The sequence below is a fragment of the Ranitomeya variabilis genome, chromosome 2, assembly GCF_051348905.1.
Source record: "Ranitomeya variabilis isolate aRanVar5 chromosome 2, aRanVar5.hap1, whole genome shotgun sequence".
NCBI classification, from domain to species: Eukaryota; Metazoa; Chordata; class Amphibia; order Anura; family Dendrobatidae; genus Ranitomeya; species Ranitomeya variabilis.
The window spans coordinates 1,016,738,813-1,016,762,426 of NC_135233.1; the positions used below are offsets into that span (position 1 = coordinate 1,016,738,813).

Consider the following 23,614-nt stretch of genomic DNA (forward strand, 5'->3'; position numbering starts at 1 on the left):
CAACCAGTCTACTCCGTGATCCAACACAGCAGCACGCCCCTAGCAACCAGTCTACTCCGTGATCCAGCGCAGCAGCACGCCCCTAGCAACCAGTCTACCCCATGATCCAGAGCAGCAGCACGCCCCAACAACCAGTCTACTCCATGATCCAACGCAGCAGCATGCCCCTAGCAACCAGTCTAGCCCATGATCCAGCGCAGCAGTACGCCTTAGTAAGCAGGAGATGCCATGATCCAGCGCAGCAGCACGCCCCTAGCAACCAGTCTGCTTAAGTCTAATGAGCACCAGTAAAACCTTCCACTAAAGCGACATTAGAAAAGAAGGAAGCAGGACTCTGAGGACTAACCACCACTTCCTCTACTGCGGTAACCTTAGCTGTAAATGGAAAGGAAAAATTCATATTTTGCAATATAAGGTCAATTACAATTAATTGACTAAGCCTAGATCTTTGGAGCCTTATCTCTACACTGGCGCTGCTCCGTGTAGCAATCTCTACATCTGGACATTGTACAATGTTCATTTTCCAGTTGTGTAAACACTAATATAATATACAACCTAGTAAAAGCTAATCATTTATTATTATTTTTTTTACAATGGGTAACAACAGTTTAAGGAGTCTTAAAGAGTAACTGTCGTTTTCATTTTGCCTTCATAAATCAGTAGTACATCAGAAAATAAGAAACTTTATAACATCAGAGAAATCTGCTTCTTTTTTCTTCAGGACAGATCATTTATTCCACAAATTATCAACTCATGCATATAACCTGTATGCAATGAATCCAGATCTCCCCATTGCAGAGATAGGAGATGACGGCTGGTGCTCATATAGTTCTATGGAGAACTGTAACTTTGGTTTTAGGAGAACTTACAGCAGAATGTCCGCCTCCAGCTCCTCCCCTCTCCATACAATATTATAAGCACTGTCATCTCCTATCTCAGTAATGTGAACATTATCTGTTCTTACTGATGCAGCAACGTTTTTATCCATGAGTCCAATGAAGCAAAATTATCCAATAAGAAATATTACAAACTAATGATTTATTAAATAAAAATGTAAACCTTTATTCTTTAAAATTCCTCTGTAACAATCTGGTATGGTAGCTAGAGGAAGACATCTATAAAGCCACCCCATGGATACCAAAATCAGCCAAACCTGCAGATTTCTTCTGGAGTAGTCACCCCGATGCTTTCCTAATTGATAATGTTGGTAGAGTTGAAGTAACGGTAGTCTTAATGGCGGCTTTCCATGAAGAAAACATTGTAAATCAATAGATTTTGGAATAAAAGAGTATACAGACAGGACAGCATGGGATAGCACTTGTTGCTGCTTTCTGTGAGGTAAAACATTGTGAGGATAGCTGGTACAATAAAAGGGTACTTCCATAACTAGGATGCCCAATTTAATATATGCATTAAAGGGATTGTACAGGATTATTAAAACCTGAGACTTGGGGCTTGATAAAAAGATATATCCCCCTTCACAGGGTATGGGTGCAGGAAGTCGGACCCCGCCATCAATCCGATATTGGCCTTTTCCAAGGATAGTCCAGCAATAGCAAAAGCATTTTACATTTCCTTGTTTTACACCATGTATAACGTATTAAATGTTACTACCTTTAATGGTAAGATGAGGTGACCGGGGTGAAGAGGTGTTCTGTCTTTATCTAGGTGCGAGGTAAATCCATCTGTAGAGAGAATAATAATGGTAATAAAGTGCCATCACCTTGCCCTGCTACAGTCCCAAAAGACCCCATAGATAGGTCACATATTGATCTGGATATAGTGGAATAGAAAGTTAATAAAGTGTTAAAAGGAATCTGTCAGCAGGCTTTTCCTATGTAATCTGATGACAGCATGATGTAGGGGTTAAAACGCTGTACATCAACTTACCAGGCTGTGTGCCGTTTACATATAATCTTCATTGTATCACTAGGACATTATCATTGCTATGACTAGCTGCCTTGTGCAAAGTCGTCCAACCACGCCCCCTCCAGTGATAAGCAGTGCACTGTTTACAGACAATGTACACAGAGAGCTGTGGTGTGGGTAGGGTCAGCCTTCTCAGCTCTGCTACATCTAAGAACTGATTGTGTCACAACTCCTGCACCCAGTAATCTAAGGCTACGTTCACATTTGCGTCCTCGCCGCAGCGTCGGGCGCCGCAGCGGCGCCGCATGCATCATGCGCCCCTATATTTAACATGGGGGCGCATGTACATGCGGTGCACTTGCGTTTGGCGCCGCATGCGTCCCTGCGGCGCCCGCGTCGGGGCGCAGAGGACGCAGCAAGTTGCATTTTTGCTGCGTCCGAAATCAATGAAAAAAAGGACGCATGCGGCGCAAAACGCAGCGTTGTGCATGCGTTTTGCCGCGTTTTTGTTTGCGTTGTGCGCTGCGGCGCCGACGCTGCGGCGCACAACGCAAATGTGAACGTAGCCTTAGTGATACATCACTGGAATCAGGGTCTCTTATCCTACATTATGCTGCTCTCGGAAGAAGTAGAAACAACCTGCTGACAGATTCCCTTTAAAAATAGATTCATACATTGCTAAAGCACCCTGAAAAACTACTTTTTCATACAATAGAAAAAAAAAACCCGTTTCTTCTACAGATGCCTGAAGAATACTGTAGGATATGTTTTTTAAATGAATGGTCCACATTTTTGTTAAAGTCCAGTGCGATATGCTGTGAAGTAAGTAATACAAGTTAATCCACTGATGCTCCAGTGCCAATATTAGTTTTTGCTAGTTATCCTGCCGTGATGAAGTTTCAGCTACCAATTAGTGACCGCTGCAGCCAATCACTGGCCTCAAAGTTAAGCACGTGACCACTGAAAGTTCAGTGATTGGCTGCAGCAGTCATCTGATGATAGTCGCAACATCATGACAACAGGACAGCTAGCAAAGACCTTCTTTCTGGACATTTTTCAAGTGGTGACTGAAAGCCAAAGTACCCTGAAATGGGAAGTGAGAATACTGAATAGATCCCCCGTATGTTAACAGGCCAGGGGAACCTCTTCCTACTTAGAAGTATGCCAAGGATGTAATTTACAGTTTTATTGTCACATTACTCCCCCAAACAATAAAAACGAACAAAAGAAATTTCTGCAAACCATAGTTCTCATGTACAATGTACAATGAATACACATAAACCACAATCCCCTACTTGTACTATACAACCTAGTATACAATTCATGAATATTTTGTCAGTACGGAAATTGCAAAAAAAGGTGGGAGCAATTTTATACCCATCTCATAAATCTCATAAATGAAGGCATATCGCTACGGTCTGATCTCTAGGACCCCCAACTTCTAAATACCGTATATGTGAATCACTGCAAAGTCAGACGTCAGAGTTGCTGATGTTGCAGAAGAAAAGATTGCAAAGAGCGCAGCGACAAGCTAGCGCCAAGGTCTCTTCCTTCGCAAGAGGTCTGACCCCCACCATTAATACACCCCTTTAAGTTTAACAGTTAAAAACAGGTAAAATCTAAAAAGGAGAAACATTGCAAGGGGTTTTCTGCAAATTGTGGGTCTGCTGATATAAAACTTGATCAGTTGCCATATACTTCCTTAAGACCACCTGCAGCCCCCTCATCCCTTCGGTGGTGTCCTCCCCTGGTCCTTCCTCCTCTTTTGGTGCGGTTGGCACTGCGGCCACTGATTAGCTGCAGCAGTTACATGGCAAAAAAACAAAAGGAAATTGGCAATGTACAAAGGTGAGGACTGGAAGGTTAGCATATGCTAGCTCTTATTTTTTACTACATAAAGAATGGAGCAGATAACCCCTTTAATAAATTACTACAGACTAGAACACCCTGCGAAAGACAAATGAAAATCCAATAAGCGTAATTGAGAACAGCCACTTCTGGAGGACGCCTCTTAGGAAAAAGAACCGACACTTGGAGACAGTAAAAGTCACTGCTCATCTCCAGTAATTAACTGAAAACACATTTTCCAGCTTTATATTCTTCATTTACTTCCAAGACTATAAATCCTGTAAATAGGAAATTCCAAATCGTGGGAACTTCCAAGTACCAATTGGAAATGTATGCTCCAACTACAGGCCCAGATTGCAGACCGAATCTAGAGAAACCACCAAGGCCGTGTGCACACAGCAGGTTTATGGCTGCAGACTGTACGCAGCTGTAGTAGAGAGCACACCGGTGAACGGGGCACCAATGTATGGCCACATGCCCCCAATATCATACAGAGGCTGAAGAACTACTACAAAGCTATTCTCCACCATAACACATAGACTGGCCGTGTGCATGGGGCTTACAGGGCTTGTCTCATTTCCAAAAATCAGTTTATGGGGTTTATTTAAAAAAAATCCCTTCCCCCGATGAAATCTATTTTTCTGTAAAGATCATGTATCCCTGACTTCTTCTAGCTTATTACTGATAACTGAGCAGCACAGCCACCAATCAATGCGGGGACGTTGGCGGCCCTTGTGCGGTTGCACGGAGAATGGCCGGCTCACTAGAGCGCACATGCTCCAGTCTCTTTACCTGGAATTCGCCAAATCGTGCCGATATCACCAGGAAATTTGATTTGTATTATTTCTCTGCCAGTTGAATGTTGCTTATTATTCTCTATGGTCTGGAGAGACACGGGAGCATAAAGAATGTAAAATGTAGAAAAAAAAAAAATGAACACTCATCTTGCACTTCTCTGGCCACCCCAGATGATTGCTGTTCACCGTACGATCCTCGGCGCCTCCGCGAACCGCCGCTGCATGGTGACACACCAGGCCACCTTCACACTAGGCCAAGACTTCTGGAGCCTGATCGCGGCTGGAAGTCCTGGAATATTATGAATACGCCAGAGGAATGAAGAGGGGCCAAGGATCATATGGGGGACTATAAGCAGTGGAAATGGCTGGAGAGGCAAGGGTTTTGTTTTTTTTAACCTTGAGCCAGCCCCCCTGGCGGCCAGTTCGAGTTAAGTCCATTCCACTATAATAAATCTGCCCATTTCTATTGCGGACCTCATACTTTGATTGTCAGTCAAGAACTTCTGTACTGCCCGCAGATTGAGCAGAGGCAAACAGTAAGGGCAGGTTGGGATCTTTACTACTACTGCATCACGTGTCGTGAGACACTGACGATCTGAAGATGCAATGACGTAATATGAGATTGTCATCTTCATTTTGCAAGATCCAATCGTTCCTAACCCAAGACGTTTTAAAGTTTTTAGTATAGGGATACAAATCAAATGATCTGAAATAGCAGAAGACCCCCAAATAACACTTCATTGGCATTAGAGGGAACTATACCCAAAACCAAATCTGAATGAATCGAAAAGCATTTTTCCACTACTGAACAACCCCTTATCAATGGGCCTGAGGGGATGGAAACAAAAAAATAAAACAAACGGATTCTCTCCTTCCAAACCAGTGCCGCCGCTCCTCTATAGTCTTTTCCCGCCAGTTTTCTGGTATCAATATCAAGCAGGGGAGTGATGTGAACGCTGCAGCCAAACAGCGGCCCACTGCTCATGGGACGCCCTTTTGCAGACTGGTGGGGAGCGCAGAGCTGCCTGTAGAATGGGCGAGCATCAAATGTTATTTTCACCTCCCTGGACCCACCACCAAGTAATTGTTCAGTAGTGTCCAATCCCTTTGGATCTTGCTGGCTGTTTCCAATAGCACCCAGCAGAATTCTGAATGTAGCCTATAATACTGGTCGCAACTCAGAATCAGCACACGAAAAGTATCTATCAAGATACCAAACCTTTTCCATATACACTGTCTATTTCAAGTGTAGAAATGGTGCCCACGTGTGAATACGGGCTAAAATTACTAAAGTAGAAGCAGATTTAGTGAACATAAACTCCCAATAAAACTAAATTTTATTTAAATATTTAAAAGAATCACCTACCGAGTGTAGACAAAAACAGGTAAATACCATGTATAAATGACCACCAAATGTGCCTACAGCTCCCTGCAATAGGCCTAACTGATAGCCTACCTACCTGTGGAGGTTGGCACCCTAAAGAGCGGTTTGGCGCCCCCACTCACCGTGGTCTATCCCGATCTTCCCTATCGCAGCCCTTGCAATAAGGTTGGAAAACAATATGTAAAAAGAATAGGGATGAAGAGAGTCTTTCAGATAAACACGCTCGGTGGACCTAATGCAGCAGGGATATTGTATAGCAAAAAAATATATATAAAAAATCTAACAGCAATAAATATCCGTAATCAGGACTTTGATAATACTCCCAACAACAGAGATACATGCACTCTCCACAACATTGGTATATATGATGCAATATAAATTTCCACATTAACAGCCCATATCATTTTCCACAACAGCAGCCCATATCATATGAATGCCCTTCTCGGTTTTGATACCACTATATCTGGGGGCATCCCAACACGGTCCTGCTGAAGAAAAACACCACAATAACTGATATCACAGTGAAAAGAGATACCGTATATACTCGAGTATAAGCCGACCCGAGTATGAGCCGAGACCCCTAATTTTGCCACAAATAACTGGGAAAACTTATTGACTCGAGTATAAGCCTGGGGTGGGAAATGCAGCAGCTACCGGTGAATTTCAAAAAGAAAAATCGATACCAATAAAAGTAAAATTAATTGAGACATCAGTAGGTTACCGTATATACTCGAGTATAAGCCGACCCGAGTATAAGCCGACCCCCCTAATTTTGCCACAACTGGGAAAACTTATTGACTCGAGTATAAGCCTAGGGTGGAAAATGCAGCAGGTACCGGTGAATTTCAAAATTAGAAATAGATACTCCATACCATTCATTATGGCCCAATAGATGCTCCACATAAAGCTGTGCCATATATAATGCTCTGCACCGTTCATTATGGCCCCATAGATGCTCCACATAAAGCTGTGCCATATATAATGCTCTGCACAGTTCATTATGGCCCCATAGATACTCCACATAAAGCTGTGCCATATATACAATGCTCTGCACCGTTCATTATGGCCCCATAGATGCTCCACATAAAGCTGTGCCATATATAATGCTCTGCACAGTTCATTATGGCCCCATAGATGCTCCACATAAAGCTGTGCCATATATACAATGCTCTGCACCGTTCATTATGGCCCCATAGATACTCCACATAAAGCTGTGCCATATATACAATGCTCTGCACCGTTCATTATGGCCCCATAGATACTCCACATAAAGCTGTGCCATATATACAATGCTCTGCACCGTTGCCCCATAGCTGTGCCATATATATAATGCTCTGCACCGTTGCCCCATAGCTGTGCCATATAGTGCTCTGCACCATTGCCCCATAGCTGTGCCATATAGTGCTCTGCACCGTTGCCCCATAGCTCTGCCATATAGTGCTCTGCACCGTTGCCCCATAGCTGTGCCATATAGTGCTCTGCACCGTTGCCCCATAGCTGTGCCATATAGTGCTCTGCACCGTTGCCCCATAGCTGTGCCATATAGTGCTCTGCACCATTGCCCCATAGATGCTCCACATAAATCTGTGCTGCTGCTGCTGCAATAAAAAAAAAAAAAAACACATACTCACCTCTCTTGCTTGCAGCTCCCCAGCGTCCGGTCCCGGCGTCTCTCCGCACTGACTGATCAGGCAGAGGGCGGCGCGCACACTATATGCGTCATCTCGCCCTCTGACCTGCACAGTCAGTGCAGAGAGACGCCGGGAAGATGTCGCGGCGCCCGCCGTGTGGAACGTAGACAGGTAAATATGTCATACTTACCTGCTCCCGGCGTCCCGCTCCTTCCCCCGGACAGGTGGTCTTCAGTGCCGCAGCCTCTTTCTCTATCAGCGGTCACCGGCACCGCTTCATTAGAGAAATGAATAAGCGGCTCCGCCCCTATGGGAGGTGGAGCCGCCTATTCATTTCTCTAATGAGCGGTCCCACGTGACCGCTCAGGGGAAGAGGCTGCGGCACCCGGAGACAGTGGGACGTGCAGGGGGAGCGCCAGGAGCCCCGGAAGCAGGTAAGTATATGACAGTGCTCACCCGCCGACCCCACCACCGATCATGACTCGAGTATAAGCCGAGAGGGGCACTTTCAGCCCAAAAATGTGGGCTGAAAATCTCGGCTTATACTCGAGTATATACGGTAAATGCTGAATAAATTCTGCTGAAGAGATAAATTCAGCATTTATCTTTTTTCACTGTGATATCAGTTATTGTGGTGTTTTTCTTCAGCAGGACCGTGTTGGGATGCCCCCAGATATAGTGGTATCAAAACCGAGAAGGGCATTCATATGATATGGGCTGCTGTTGTGGAAAATGATATGGGCTGTTAATGTGGAAATTTATATTGCATCATATATACCAATGTTGTGGAGAGTGCATGTATCTCTGTTGTTGGGAGTATTATCAAAGTCCTGATTACGGATATTTATTGCTGTTAGATTTTTTATATATATTTTTTTGCTATACAATATCCCTGCTGCATTAGGTCCACCGAGCGTGTTTATCTGAAAGACTCTCTTCATCCCTATTCTTTTTACATATTGTTTTCCAACCTTATTGCAAGGGCTGCGATAGGGAAGATCGGGATAGACCACGGTGAGTGGGGGCGCCAAATCGCTCTTTAGGGTGCCAACCTCCACAGGTAGGTAGGCTATCAGTTAGGCCTATTGCAGGGAGCTGTAGGCACATTTGGTGGTCATTTATACATGGTATTTACCTGTTTTTGTCTACACTGGGTAGGTGATTCTTTTAAATATTTAAATAAAATTTAGTTTTATTGGGAGTTTATGTTCACTAGATTCAATTTAATTCCTTTATATATTAATTTCTGTTTATGATTAGTCTAGAAGCAGATTTATCCAAAGAAATACACAAGAAAAGTATATTACTCACAGCTGCAGCAATTTTGAGAAGATCTTAAACTCACAGGAGCGATCTCTTAATTAAAAATTCAAGGATCGCTGTCAATTTAAACGAATAAGCAAAAAATAAGGGGAACGAGGATGAAGTGAAGTATAGAACAAGCTGCCATTTATAGCCTATAGAGTTAATAAGTACAATTACATTACACTTGTCAAAATGGCATGACAGCTACATTCTCAGGCAGATAATTACCGTGCAGGTTCCCTCCAGAAAAATAAAGTAAAAAAAGAAAATTCTGTCAAAAACATGGAAATGTATAACATGGTATGTACACGTGCACTGCTACGGCTGTGGACTGCTGCTTTATCTATACTGTAATAAGGCTTGTGCACAAAACCCCTTTAACATGGGGGTGCTGGTTCCCATTACTTAGATATAACCACAACCAATTAAAACTTATAGGCAAAATGAGTGGTCTATCAGGGATAGGCAAGGTTATTCTTCTTAATATTTTGTAGTGGGGTGGAAAACACTATAATCGGAGCAAGGAGATCTTTGGGGCATCATACTGTGAGGGGGCTGTGTGGGAAAATCTATGTGGGTGGGGGAATCGTACTGTGTGGGGGGCACTGCGGGGCATCAGAACGTATACGCAACACACTGAAATCATAATGTGTATGGGACACTGAGGGGTGACCGTAATATTAGGGCGGGTTACACTGCAGACGCTTCACAATCTGGGCATCAACACGTGTGGGGGACCTATAAGGAAATATAATGTGTGGCGGGCCATTGTGAGGGCATCATACTGCATAAGGGGCATGAACCTCTGTGGTAGCACATAGTAGGGGGCTTCATTAAGGCACCATTTCCATATGGGCTCACAAAAAGAACTGAACGGGGTGAGGCATGTGGCTAATCTGTAAAGGAATTTGCCAGCATGTCTTCCTCTTTCCGGTCCTTCAGAGCTAGGAGTTATGATTACAGTCTATGGAGTATGGCAGGCGGGTTTTCTTTTTTCACACTGGTAGTCTGGGGATAACGTGTGCCTTTGTAGAGTTTATAGCTGGATACATCAGGGAGGTACGTTCAGCACATGTAAGGATTTTCAGCACAGCACCTCGTTTTCTGAGGTAAACTGCTGCCATAAATCCCTAAGTTCCTCCACAGCCCTATCAAGAGCGCCTCACATCTTTACATCTCTGCTCAGTGTTACTTCACAGGCCAAAAAAGCGGAGCAAGCGCCTCTTTATTGTGGGGACTGAGAGGATTTACACAGTTCACAGTTTCTTTTGGCAAATTGTCATAATCTGTAAAATGCAAGTTCTTTGCCCGGGAACCTTACAAATGACATGACATCACGGACAGCGAGCATTTCTTGGTCATTAAGTCCCCACACATCTCCGTTAGCTGACAGGATATTACCAGGCCCTGGAAATTATTTGTTTGCTCCTCTTAAAGGCACTGTCCAGGACTTTTTTTCCTTATGGAACTAAGCACTTAATGGCAGGTAATTGCTAACTCTCTGCATGTGCTGCCATGCAGCAATCCCTCCTGGCTCAGTGGTTACAGACTGCTCCTGACGACGATTCTCCAGCATCCAGTGATGTCACGTCAACAGAGCATCACCTTCTCTTCCGCTCTGCTCTGACCACTGAGCCAGTAGGGATTGCAACAATCCCTCCTGGCTCAGTGGTCAGAGCAGAGCGGCGAGTACCAGTGAGTACCGCAGGTAATTTAAGTAAGGTAACTTACTAAGTACCGCGAGTACCGGCGTAGCAGAGCACCGGTTGTGCCCAAAAAACGCTACTTACCTGCGTGTCCTGCAACAGGACACGCAGGTAAGTAGCGTTTTTTGGGCACAACCGGTTGCCTTTGAAAAGCAGCAATCAGAAAGAGCTTCGATTGCTGCTGTTAGAGGTTGATGTCGGCTGTATAACACAGCTGTCACCCACTGTCTGAGGAGAGGGCTCAGCTCCTAAGCCTGCTCCCATATACATGCACCCAACACAAGACATAACAGTGCAACCTATGTCGGGAAGGGTTTTACCCCTTAATGACCGCCAATACGTCTTAACCGACCTGAGATATAAGAGAATAGCCTCCCCATACAGGTGACAATCCAGCAGCTGCCGGCTGTACACTATAGCTGACATCCTGCTGCATCAGCCACGATCAGTGCTTGCACCGCCAAATCTGTTTAACCCCTTAGATGCTGCTGTCAATAGTGACTACATCATATAAATGGTTAACAGAGTGTGGGGTCTTCCTCTTTTTCCCAACTGGTGCCCTCAGATCATAATTGTGTGGTCCTGATGTTTGAGATGGCAGTTCACGGCCAAATAGCGGCCTTAGAGTCAGACAGCTGTTGTAACTAGTGATGAGCGAATATACTCGTTACTCAGAGTACTTTTTAGTGCTCGGAGATTTAGTTTTTCTTCGCCGCAGCTGAATGATTTACGTCTGTTAGCCAGCATAAGTACATGTGGGGGTTGCCTGGTTGCTAGGGAATCCCCACATGTACTTATGCTGGCTAACAAATGTAAATCATTCAGCTGCGGCAAGAAAAACTAAATCTCCGAGCACTAAAAAGTTCTCTGAGAACCCCAGAGCGTGCTCGAGAAATCTCGAATTACGAGTATATTCGCTCATCACTAGTTGTAACCTGTTCAGAAGTTAGCGACATTTAAGTGGTAAAAATACACACTTTCATTTCTGTCATGTCACTTTTCATTAATTCATGAAAATCACCTGAAGGGTTAATGAACTACCTGACTGCAGTTTTCAATATGTCAGGGGTGCGGTTTTAAAAATGGTATCACTTTTGGAGGTTTACGAATATATGGGACCCCTAAAAGCACTTCAAACATGGATAGGTCCGTAAAAATGTAAATTTTGTAAATTTCCTTGAAAAAAATGAAAAATTGCTGCTACATTATTAAACCTCCTAAAATGCTAACAAAATAAAAGAACATTTTACAAATGGTGCTGATGTTAAGCAGACGTGAGGGAAATGTTGTTTATTAATGTTTTGCTCTGGTAGGACTATCTGGATTAAACGGATAATCATTCTAAGTTTGAAAATTCCTAATTTTTTTTAACATTTTTCTCAAATTTCTGATATTTTTTATAAACACAAAACATATTGACCTAAATTTACCATTATCATAAAGTATAATGTGTCACGAAAAAAAAATAATCTCAAAATCACTTGGATTTGTTGAAGCATTCCAGAGTTATTACCACAAAGTGACACTGGTCAGATTTCCAAAATTTGGCTCTGTCACTAAGGGGTTAATCTGAGCATAGTCCTCATTATATGGCAGCAGAGTGCACAAAGTTACATAAGAGGAGATATACTAAGCCAAACGCAGCGTTCTAGCTTCACTTTCACCCACCAAATGTGCCAATTAAATTTGTGTCGGAGATCACTTTTCCAAAACGCGCGGCCCGCCTGTGTAAAAAGGCTCTTAAATTACTGCCGTTCAGCAAATAGATGGTCAATGGCCATTTAGTGCCATGGTGGGCAGGTATAAACGAACCCTCAGTAGTGAAGGCTCTCGCGTTGAACTGATCATTTAAAGTTCTCGCATGAGTCCTGACGTCCGACTGAAACGTAAGATAATGAAGGGTTCATCAAGATCTGCATTAGTTATTTAAAACCCACGGCACAGGAATGTTTAGCAGAAATTAGCTAAAGAGCCTCAGCGTTGTGCACACCGCCGGTCAGTCACCGCCCCCACACCGCCGGTCAGTCACCGCCCCCACACCGCCGGTCAGTCACAGGTCCCTTACAATGGTTCGCACCTTCAGACAGATATTTCCCATCAGCACTGGTAGAAATGGCGCGTACACTGTGGTTAATCGACAATGACCTTCATGGATTTATGAATGAAGCCTTTGAGCCGCCTGAACTGAAAAATGATTCAATCTCCAGCATCATTAACTAAACTGTACGCAGTCCACAAAAGACCCCCCGCCCAGCCAAAAGTAGAGGTCATCAGCCACACCGCGCACTTGTAGTCAGGCACGGCGTCTCGTATTTCCTGTCTGCCGCGGTGCTTCTCTTAGAGTAACAGGAGCAAATCAGGGAAATAGCAATTCACACACAGAAAAAAAAAGTGTTAAACAGCAAAGATAGTGTGAACGCTCAGCACATAAGATATTAACTCTTCCCATGCCTCTGACATAAAACAGGATTATACAACGTGCAAAGCGTCCTTTGTACTACGTGATGGATACTGAAGGACACTGGGCACCAGTGTCACAAATCTGCCAGACATTGGAACAACCTGGCACAACAGCTGTATCACTGCATAAAGAAGACCATTCTTTCACATGTTTTTTCATTGGGTTGGCACCCGAAGAGTTCTGGTATATGTGCCTGCAGTAAGGTGGTCCCCGAGGTTGGACTTTCAGACTCTGGTTCAATAGCGGTGCGGATTCTTATTGTGTTGACTATCCTACACTTTAGTTAGCTTTATAAAAGCCTATGGGTGACTCGCTTATTTTTCACTTATCTCGGGGGTGTGGGATGGGTCAGTACTAGAGATGAGCGAATTTGCTCGGGTTCCCTCTTATTCGGCAAGCTGCAGAGGGAACCCGGCTTCCTGGAACGTGTTGGCCGATCAGCTGATCGGAGCCGCATCTGCATGTGTCACGGCTGTGTCACAGTAACGACATGCATGGAGAGCATGTTTTTTGGGCTCTCCGTGCAACCCGAGCAAATTCGCTCACCTCTAGTCAGTACTAGAGATGGGCAAACCCCAACAGTAAAGTCTCACAGTGCAGAGGCGAGGTTACCGCAGTTCAAATTCACCGCAGTGTAACCTCGCCTCTTCACCATGACTTTTTCTCACTGTGATAGCGGTGATCTCACGGTGCTGAGGTCACCGTAGTTCATTGGCCCAGCTGGGAACGCAGCCTCAGTGACCTGCAGTAACCTTGATGAGGTCACCGCTAGTCACAGATGCGGCGCTCGCAGCAGCTCATTCACCAGTGCTTCTCAGCCTGGACGGTCACATCTTGGCACCATCCAGATTGGAAACTATTTAACCCCAGATATGGATTACGGAGTGGGACAGAGTGATGGACAGGTAAGGGATATTATTGTTTTTTACTTTTGTTTTTTTTACAGGGGACAAGGGATTCAGTGGAATTAGGCATTAGGTGAGTATAATCGTATTAGTTATTTTTAAATAAAAAAGGAAGTATTTTGTTTTCATTTCAAATAAAGGACTTTATTCTTGCTGTGTGTTTATTTAACATATAATTATAGGATTAGTAATGGATAGGTGACTTATAGACGCCTCTCAATTGCTAAGCCGTGGGCTTGATGTCACCAAACAATACAAAGGTGACATCAACCCCACAAATATTACCCCACTTGCCACCGCTACAGGGCAAGTGGGAAGAGCCAGCAAAGCTCCAGAATTTCTGGGCTGCTATTTTTAGGATGGGGGGGCAATATCCATTGCCCCTTTCCAGCCCGAGAACACCAGCCCCCAGCTGTCTGCTTTAGCAAGGCTGGTTGTCAAAAAAGGGGAGGGTGGACCTTTTTTTTTTTTTTTTTAGTTATTTAAATAATAAAAAAAAAAACAGTGAGGGCACCCCTCTACTCTTGATAACCAACCTTGCTAAAGCTGACAGCTGAGGGTTGCAGCCCTCATCTGTCAGTTTTGCATGGCTGGTTATAATAAAAACAGGGGAACTCTAGCTCATTTTTTTTTTTTCAGTTTATTTATTTATAGCACAAGCGCCGGGTGATTAATACTCCCATGAGCCGCCGCCTGCTCTCACTGTTATTAGTGGCAGCAGGCATCGGCTCATGGGAGTAGTAGTCCCAAGAGTCTACGCCAGTGTCCGGAGCTAAACTTTATACCTCCGATCACAGCTGCGGGATCACGCTGTCATCTGACAGCATGGGATATTTGAAAAAACTGACTGTCACATCCATACATAGACTAAGTGTGAACAGGTGCTGAACCTAGAGTAACCAACTCATATATAGTCAAGTAAAAAAGGCAGCACACTGCAGCGCTAAGACATGCAAACATGAAACATGAAAACTGAACTGCAATACTGCACTAGAAATATGAAAAATGAGAGCGTTTAGCGCATAAAAATGGCCAATTTTATGTGTACCTGATAGCCCCTTTACGGCATCTCTCGTATATCAGGTCCTACGCTTGCCTACCTCGCTGAGACGTTTATTCTCAGCATATTTCTAGTGCAGTATTGCAGTTCGGTTTTCATGTTTCATGTTTGCATGTCTTAGCGCTGCAGTGTGCTGCCTTTTTTACTTGACTATATATGAGTTGGTTACTCTAGGTTCAGCACCTGTTCACACTTAGTCTATGTATGGATGTGACAGTCAGTTTTTTCAAATATATTATTTAGCCTTCTGACTGAGCTCTCCGCCTCCTAGCCCAGGTGTTTTAATCGCAGCAGGTCCAGTACCCCTCCACAGAGAGAGAGAATGTGAGTCTAGGAAGAGGTTTTCACAGGTACCCATTCACATGGAGACGTTTATTCTCAGCGAGGTAGGCAAGCGTAGGACCTGATATACGAGAGATGCCGTAAAGGGGCTATCAGGTACACATAAAATTGGCCATTTTTATGCGCTAAACGCTCTCATTTTTCATATTTCTAGTGCAGTATTGCAGTTCAGTTTTCATGTTTCATGTTTGCATGTCTTAGCGCTGCAGTGTGCTGCCTTTTTTACTTGACTGACAGCATGGGAAGCGTGGTTGTCTGACTGGCAGTAATGATTTTACTGTAGTTCAGAAGCAGTGTTTGCCGCGCTGTCACGCACATGACAGTGTGGCAATCATTGGATGTTCGAAGCCCCCTTTCAAGTGAATGGGGCCCGGTTTCGGATTTGGGTACTGTTCTGGTAGAGCGGGATATGTGTATGTATATATATATATATATTATACATACATACATACACACATATACACACACACACACACACACACCGGAATGAAAAAAAGGGTTCAATTAAATGAAGAGAAATTCTTCCAGGCATGCTCAGTTTAAAAAAAAAACAAAACAGAATCCGTCGCTGGATTCTGTCTTTTGACGGACAGCGACAGATCCTGCTCCCATAGGCCTCCATTATAGCCAACGACGGACGCCGCTGGATCAGTCGCTGTCCGATTTTCCGACGCAGACAAAAAAGTCTCTTTGGACGTTTTCTCCAGGCGACAGATACACAAATTCCGACGGATCCAGCGCACGATGGACGAAACGTGAGGCCATCCATCGTAATCCGTCGCTAATACAAGTCTATGAGAAAAAGACGGATCCAGCGGGTAAATTCGCTGGATCTGTTTTATTTCACAAAACAAAGGATTTTGACCGAAACAAAAAGACGGAAGTTTGAAAGAGGCCTAAGCTTCATTGAAACCTTTGGGAGCAGAGTTAGAAATATGGCCCTCAGTCTAGAAATGGCAGTGCTTCCCTAACCTATAGAGAGCTGCCCATGTCGGAGGCATCAGTTGTTTCCACATTTACTTCCATGCTCAATGTGAACAGTCTTTAAGAAGGTTGTTGATTGCTGAAATCTCCAAGCAATAAAGGTAGTGAAGTCCACAATATATGGCATACAATAAAATGGATGGGTGGCCTTGGTACTATGTAGTCCGGAGCAACGCTCTGCTCCAGTTACTAGGAGGACATCAAGGACAGAAGCATAGGTAGTAATAATGGGACAAGCCCTTGAAGTTCCCAAATCAATTTTTACTCCAGAACGTACAGGAAATTTAATAGGAGGTGCGTTCACATGAAGTCAAGGGTTCATCCGGCCAGAGAAGAAAAGAATCTACACATGGAATAAACAAATACATTTCTTCCTCATGGATATGTGGCGATCCAGCACAGCAAGACGTCTGACTTCACCCGGTCTGGAGCTCATTAGGAGCCGGAAACACATCATCTCACGAGCGTACACCACAACCAGAGTCAGGATTGTTTCTCTTCTGCAGATACTGAGCCTGTGTTATCAGATTCGTTCTCATCCGCAGTGCTGGAGAGAAAGATATACATCCAGGACACAAAAAAACGGGTTTCTTTTAAGACAGCTTAATAAAAGCCGATAAAATATTGGCGGGAAGTCCCATCATTTCTAAGAGACGTTTGTTTTATTTGCACAATAACAAAATCACACCCAAAACGATTCTTCACACTTGTGACTATTGAAACTGTACACCGGATTATGCAGAGTATAAACAATTATCTATAACTTGTCTTGCAGTCCATGTGGTTACATTTTTGTTGTTTTATTTCACTAAATCTGTCCAGAGGAAATGTTTTATGCTATGACTGATCAATTAATATCAGGAAAAAAAATAAATAATGATAGTTTTAAAAGATATTTACACAAAACATTTTTAAATCGCTAATTTGCTTTCTAAATGCCAAGTTTGGTTCACACATTCTACAGAAAAGGAGGAAATAAGTGCAGGATAGAAGCTGTGCTAATACATGAGCTAATGAGGACAGCAGCACTTTAGATACACAGACGTCACATCCTGCCTGTATTACTGGGAGAGACACTCCCTCAAGACAAAAATCTAAAACATGGATCAGGCTGCACACAGATTATCAGAGAGGTTAAAAATGAATAAAGAAGTTTGCAGACTAAGGCGTCATTAACACAAGTGTTTAATCAAATAAGTGAAAAAAAACGGCAAAGGTGTTATCAGTGCGCCATCAGTGTGTCCATATTTGTCATCCATGTATCCGTTTTTACCAGAAGTATTTATTATATATTTTTAAAGTACCATTGCCCCGTGGTATAAACATGGTGAACTAACTAACAATGATAGACGGGTACAGAGGGAACAGGGCCCTGCCCTTGTGGGCTTACAGTGCACAGGATAATTGTGAAGAAGTAAGTAGAGAAGGGGGTTGTGGAAGGGTCGGTGGTGGTGAGGTGACAGCAGAAGGATAAAGCAAGTGACAAGCGTTTGGAGGCTGCAGGCTGGTGGGTGTCAGTGGGGATGTTGAAGTTGCCCATGATGATGGTGGGAATGTCAGCAGAGAGAAAGTGTAGAAGCCAGGTGGAGAAGCGCTCAATAAAAGGTGATGAGTGTGGGTGAGGTGAAGGCCACCGCAAAACAGCGCAGTGGGCTAGGCCTTATCGGAGGACGTTAGCCAGAGGTCGAAGAGCCCTGGTCAGGGCAGAGAAGTACGCCTGTGTAGGAAAGTGATGCTGGGGAGACTGTGTGGATGACATAGGATGCATCATCCACATGAAGCAAGAAGTAGGACAGCTTCTAAAGAAGAAGGGAGGCATCGGACCAAGACCAGCCAAACCCTTCGGACTGGATTTCCCCGCAGGAGAGTATAGTAAAAGCTTCTTATTCTTCTCTTACAAGAAGGGTTGGGGGCAGATATACAGCATTATAGAATGCTGTATATCAGGCATGAAAGGTGGTGGCCATATCTCATATGTCAAATCTGGTGACAGATTCCTTTTAAGTCCTTTGAATGAACAGAGCAGTGGTCACACATGCCCATTGCCACACCCTTGAAGCTCACTGGGAGTGCCAGAAACTATGAAATTCATGAACTATCGGTCAATGGATGTGTAGCAGTGAGCATGATCGCCCACCACTCCATTCAGAGGACCACTGAGCCACGCTTACAATGGAAGAGAAACCCAGTGATCCCACACACATCTCCCCAATTCTTTATACAGGTGGTGCAATCTTGGCACTACACCTTAAAGGGTATGTTCCCACGGTCAGTAAACGCTGCGGATTGGATGCTGCGTTCATCCGCAGCATCCAACCCACAGTGTCCAGATGTGACAGCATAGTGGATGGGATTTGAATAAATCCCATCTCCACTATGCATGCACGGACGCCTCCAGCATCCCTGAGGAGATGGACATGCGGCTCGTCTTTCCAGACGGCAGCATGCCAATATATCTTGCGGAGACGCTCAGTCTCCACAAAATAAATTTCCCGTCCAATGTATTGGGGGCAGTGATTCCGCACAATTCAGTGAACACATACGGAATCACCTGCGTTCAAAAGCCGGCAGCGCTTTGAACGGGGCGGACATGTGCTGCGTCCAAAGTGCTGCCGGTCCCTGACTGTGGAAACATGCCCTAAGACTTCCACCAGGGCTGTGGAGTTGATAAGCCAAACCTCCGACTCCTCAATCTCCCTGACTCCATGAGCCCACACAGCACTGGTCACTACTGAGCACGTGCATAAAGTGCAGCACAGATTCATCTCAGCTAAAAGCCGAGATCCTGAGATCAGGAACAGAACAGACATTTATAGGACATTTCACAACTTTCCCAAATTCTTCTGAAAACATCTACAGCACATCCTGCACTGAACCTGAACCCAATGTATTATATATTTTAGGAGTCGGACTCCACATCACTGCTTCTAACCTTGACCATACAACTCAAACACAGAATGACTTGTTCGGCCTGTAGTCTTTCTTCCCAACCCCACCATAACCATGCATGCTAGGCTTGTCTCAGCAAACGTGCTCATATTTAGGAGACCAATATTAGCTGCTATCAAAACATACTGGATGGCAGCTCATCTCCTTTGAGAATAAGGATAAGGAAAGTGAAAATTCAATATGCTTGATCCTTTTTTCCCTAAGAAATGGAGGAAAAAAACAGACACATTTGATCCAGATCCTGCTAAACTAGAAGGGGTCCAGATCACATTCATCACTTGTGTATGGACTCCTTAAAGGTAATCTGCATCCAGGTTTTTGCTACCTAATCTGAGAGCAGCGTAATGTAGCGACAAAAATACTGATCCAATCGATGGGTCTCTCAGTGGGCTGCTTGCTCCAGTCCAGGAGATCACCTTTCTCTCTGCTGCAATTCTAGCAGTTCTCTGAATGCTGAACTCTGTATAAGGCTACTGCAAGTTCACACTTCCGCACTTCTTCCATTTAGGTCCGCCTACTTCTGCATGCGTCCTGCGTACCTATCTTTAACATTGGGTACGCAGGACATGCAACTTGTTGCTTCCCTGTGTGGTTGGCGGGCGCGTCAAAACGACGCATCCGCATGTCCTGCGTACCCAATGTTAAAGATAGGTACGCAGGACGCATGCAGAAGCATGCGGAAGTAGGCGGGCTTAACAGAGGAAGTGCGAAGCCCTCCGCAGAGCGCCCAAACGCTAATGTGAACCCAGCCTAACTCCGCCCACATCACTCTGTAGACTGTGTATAGGAAGAAATCTGCCAATCAGTGATGGGGCGTGACTAGGGCTTACTAGCCCTATAATGATAAAAGAATGATTTTATAAAAACAGTTTGATGATAACTTTATAATTATATATATAACTAGCTGAAGAGCCCGGCATTGCCTGGGCATAGTAAATATCTGTGGTTAGTTATAGCACCTCACTTCTCTTATTTTCCCATCACGCCTCTCATTTTCCCCATCACATCTCTCATTTTCTCCCTCACACCTCTCATTTTCCCCCTCACTCCTCTCATTCCCCCTAACACTTGTCATTTCGACCTCACATCTGTCATTTTCCGATCACTCCACTAGTTTCCCTCACTCCTCTCATTTTGCACTCACACCTTTTCATTTTCACCTCACACCTCTCATTTTCACCTCAGTGTATACATGTTTGTCATCTCCCTTATATATAGTATACACCTGTATGTCATCTCCTGTATATAGTATATACCTGTATGTCATCTCCCCTGTATATAGTATATACCTGCTGTGTGTCATCTCCCCTGTATATAGTATATACCTGTATGTCATCTCCTCCTATATATAGTATATACCTGTAAGTAATCTCCTCCTGTATATAGTATATACCTGTGTGTCATCTCACCTATATATAGTATATATCTGTGTCATCTCCTCCTGTATATAGTATATACCTGTATGTCATCTCCTCCTATACATAGCATATACCTGTATGTCATCTCCTCCTGTATATACTATATACCTGTAGGTAATCTGCTCCTGTATATAGTATATACCTGTGTGTCATCTCCTCCTGTATACAGTATATACCTGTATGTCATCTCCTCCTATACATAGCATATACCTACATGTCATCTCCTCCTGTATATACCTGTAGGTAATCTGCTCCTGTATATAGTATATACCTGTGTGTCATCTCCTCCTGTATATAGTATATACCTGTATGTCATCTCCTCCTGTATGTAGTATGTACCTGTATGTCATCTCCTCCTCTATATAGTATATACCTGTGTGTCATCTCTCCTGTATATAGTATATATCTGTGTGTCATCTCCTCCTGTATATAGTATATACCTGTGTGTCATCTCCCCTGTAAATAGTATATACCTGTGTGTCATCTCCTCCTGTATATAGTATATATCTGTATGTCATCTCCTCCTGTATTAGACCTCGTTCACACGTTATTTGGTCAGTATTTTTACCTCAGTATTTGTAAGCTAAATTGGCAGCCTGATAAATCCCCAGCCAACAGTAAGCCCACCCCCTGGCAGTATATATTAGCTCACACATACACATAATAGACTGGTCATGTGACTGACAGCTGCCGGATTCCTATATGGTACATTTGTTGCTCTTGTAGTTTGTCAGCTTATTAATCAGATTTTTATTTTTGAAGGATAATACCAGACTTGTGTGTGTTTTAGCGCGCGTTTCGTGTGTCAAGTTGTGTGTGTTGAGTTGTGTGTGGCGACATGCGTGTAGCAACTTTTTGTGTGTCGAGTTGCATGTGACAGGTTAGTGTAGCAAGTTGTGTGCAGCAAGTTTTGCGCATGGCGAGTTTTGCACGTGGCGAGTTTTATGTGTGGTGCCTTTTGAGTATGTGCAAGTTTGAGGCAACTTTTGCATGTGTTGCAACTTTTGTGCATGTGGCAATTTTTCCGCGTGTGCAAGTTTTGCGTGTGGCGAGTTTTCCATGAGGTGAGTTTTGCGCGTGGCGAGTTTTGCGCGTGGCGAGTTTTGCGCGTGGCGAGTTTTGCGCGTGGCGAGTTTTGCGCGTGGCGAGTTTTGCGCGTGGCGAGTTTTGCGCGTGGCGAGTTTTGCGCGTGGCGAGTTTTGCGCGTGGCGAGTTTTGCGCGTGGCGAGTTTTGCGCGTGGCGAGTTTTGCGCGTGGCGAGTTTTGCGCGTGGCGAGTTTTGCGCGGCGACTTTTGTGTTTCGACTTTTATGTGGCGAGGTTGGTCTATGTGTGGTGAAATGTGCGCTGAGGGTGGTATATGTGTCGAGCACGTGGTAGTGTGTGGCACATTTTGTGTGTGTGTTCATATCCCGGTGGTGGTGTGGTGATTATCCCATGTCGGGGCCCCACCTTAGCAACTGTACAGTATATACTCTTTGGCGCCATCGCTCTCACTCTTTAAGTCCCCCTTGTTCACATCTGGCAGCTGTTAATTTGCCTACAACACTTTTCCTTTCACTTTTTCCCCATTATGTAGATAGGAGCAAAATTGTTTGGTGAATTGGAAAGCGCGGGGTTAAAATTTCACCTCACAACATAGCCTATGACGCTCTCGGGGTCCAGACATGTGACTGTGCAAAATTTTGTGGCTGTAGCTGCGACGGTTCAGATGCCAATCCCGGACATACACACATTCAGCTTTATATATTAGATTATAAAGTTATCTATCTATATAATCTTCTAAGGTCCACTTCCGTCTGTTTGTCTGTCTGTTTCTCTGTCACGGAAATCCCGTGTCGCTGATTGGTCGCGGCCGGCTGGGCGCGACCAATCAGCGACAAGCACAGTACGGCCGCGACCAATCAGCGACAAGCACAGTACGGCCGCGAATTGGCCCCTCCCTACTCCCCTCCAGTCAGTGCCCCCTCCCTACTCCCCAGTCAGCGCCCACATAGCTATTTTGGCAGTCCGTTAAACGGACTGCGTTACACTGCGGCATAATGTGGAGTAACACAGTCCATTAACGCTGCCATTAACCCTGTGACCAACTTTTTACTATTGATGCTGCCTATGCAGCATCAATAGTAAAAACATATAAATGTTAAAAATAATAATAAAAAAAAATTATATTCTCACCTTCCGGTGTCCGTGGCAGCCTTTCCCGCTCCTCGCGACACTCCGGTCCCAAGAATGCATTGAGGCAATGACTCGAGATCACGTAGCGGTCTCGCGAGATGATGACGTAGCGGTCTCGCAAGACTGGTACATCATCACGGGTTATTGGCGCAAGGCATTACTGGGAACGGAGCGTCGCGAGGAACATCGCTAAAGGCCTGGGCTGGAACCGGGGGCCGCCGGAAGGGGAGTATATAACTATTTTTTATTTCAATTCTTTTTTTTTAACAGAGATATGGTGCCCACATTGCTATATACTATGTGGGCTGTGTTACATACTGCGCGGGCTGTGTTACATACTGCGCGGGCTGTGTTACATACTGCGCGGGCTGTGTTACATACTGCGCGGGCTGTGTTACATACTGCGCGGGCTGTGTTACATACTGCGCGGGCTGTGTTACATACTGAGCGGGCTGTGTTACATACTGCGCGGGCTGTGTTACATACTGCGTCGCTGTGCTCTACACTATGTGGGCTGTGCAATATACTACGTGGCTGTGCAATATACTACATGGGCTGTGCTATATACTGCGTGGGCTGTGCTATATACTGCGTGGGCTGTGCTATCTACTATGTGGCTGTGCTACATACTACGTGGGCTGTGCTATATACTACGTGGGATTGTGCTACATGCTACGTGGGCTGTGAGACTCTTTCGCCCGGGGCCCTCAAAAACCTGCAGCTGGCCCTAGTTTCACTGATTGGTTGCGGCCAGCTGGCCGCGACCAATCAGCGACAG

The 23,614-nt window shown here is 44.5% G+C and overlaps 1 protein-coding gene across 1 annotated transcript in view; it reads right to left on the minus strand.

The window, feature by feature from the left end:
• NCK1 (NCK adaptor protein 1) overlaps nucleotides 1–23,614 on the minus strand; it is a 179,808-nt gene that overhangs the window by 131,092 nt on the left and 25,102 nt on the right. Inside the window, exon 2 of the mRNA XM_077291300.1 lies at nucleotides 1,615–1,685. The gene's annotated coding sequence lies outside the window, so the exon portion shown is untranslated. The remainder of the gene's footprint in view (nucleotides 1–1,614; nucleotides 1,686–23,614) is intronic.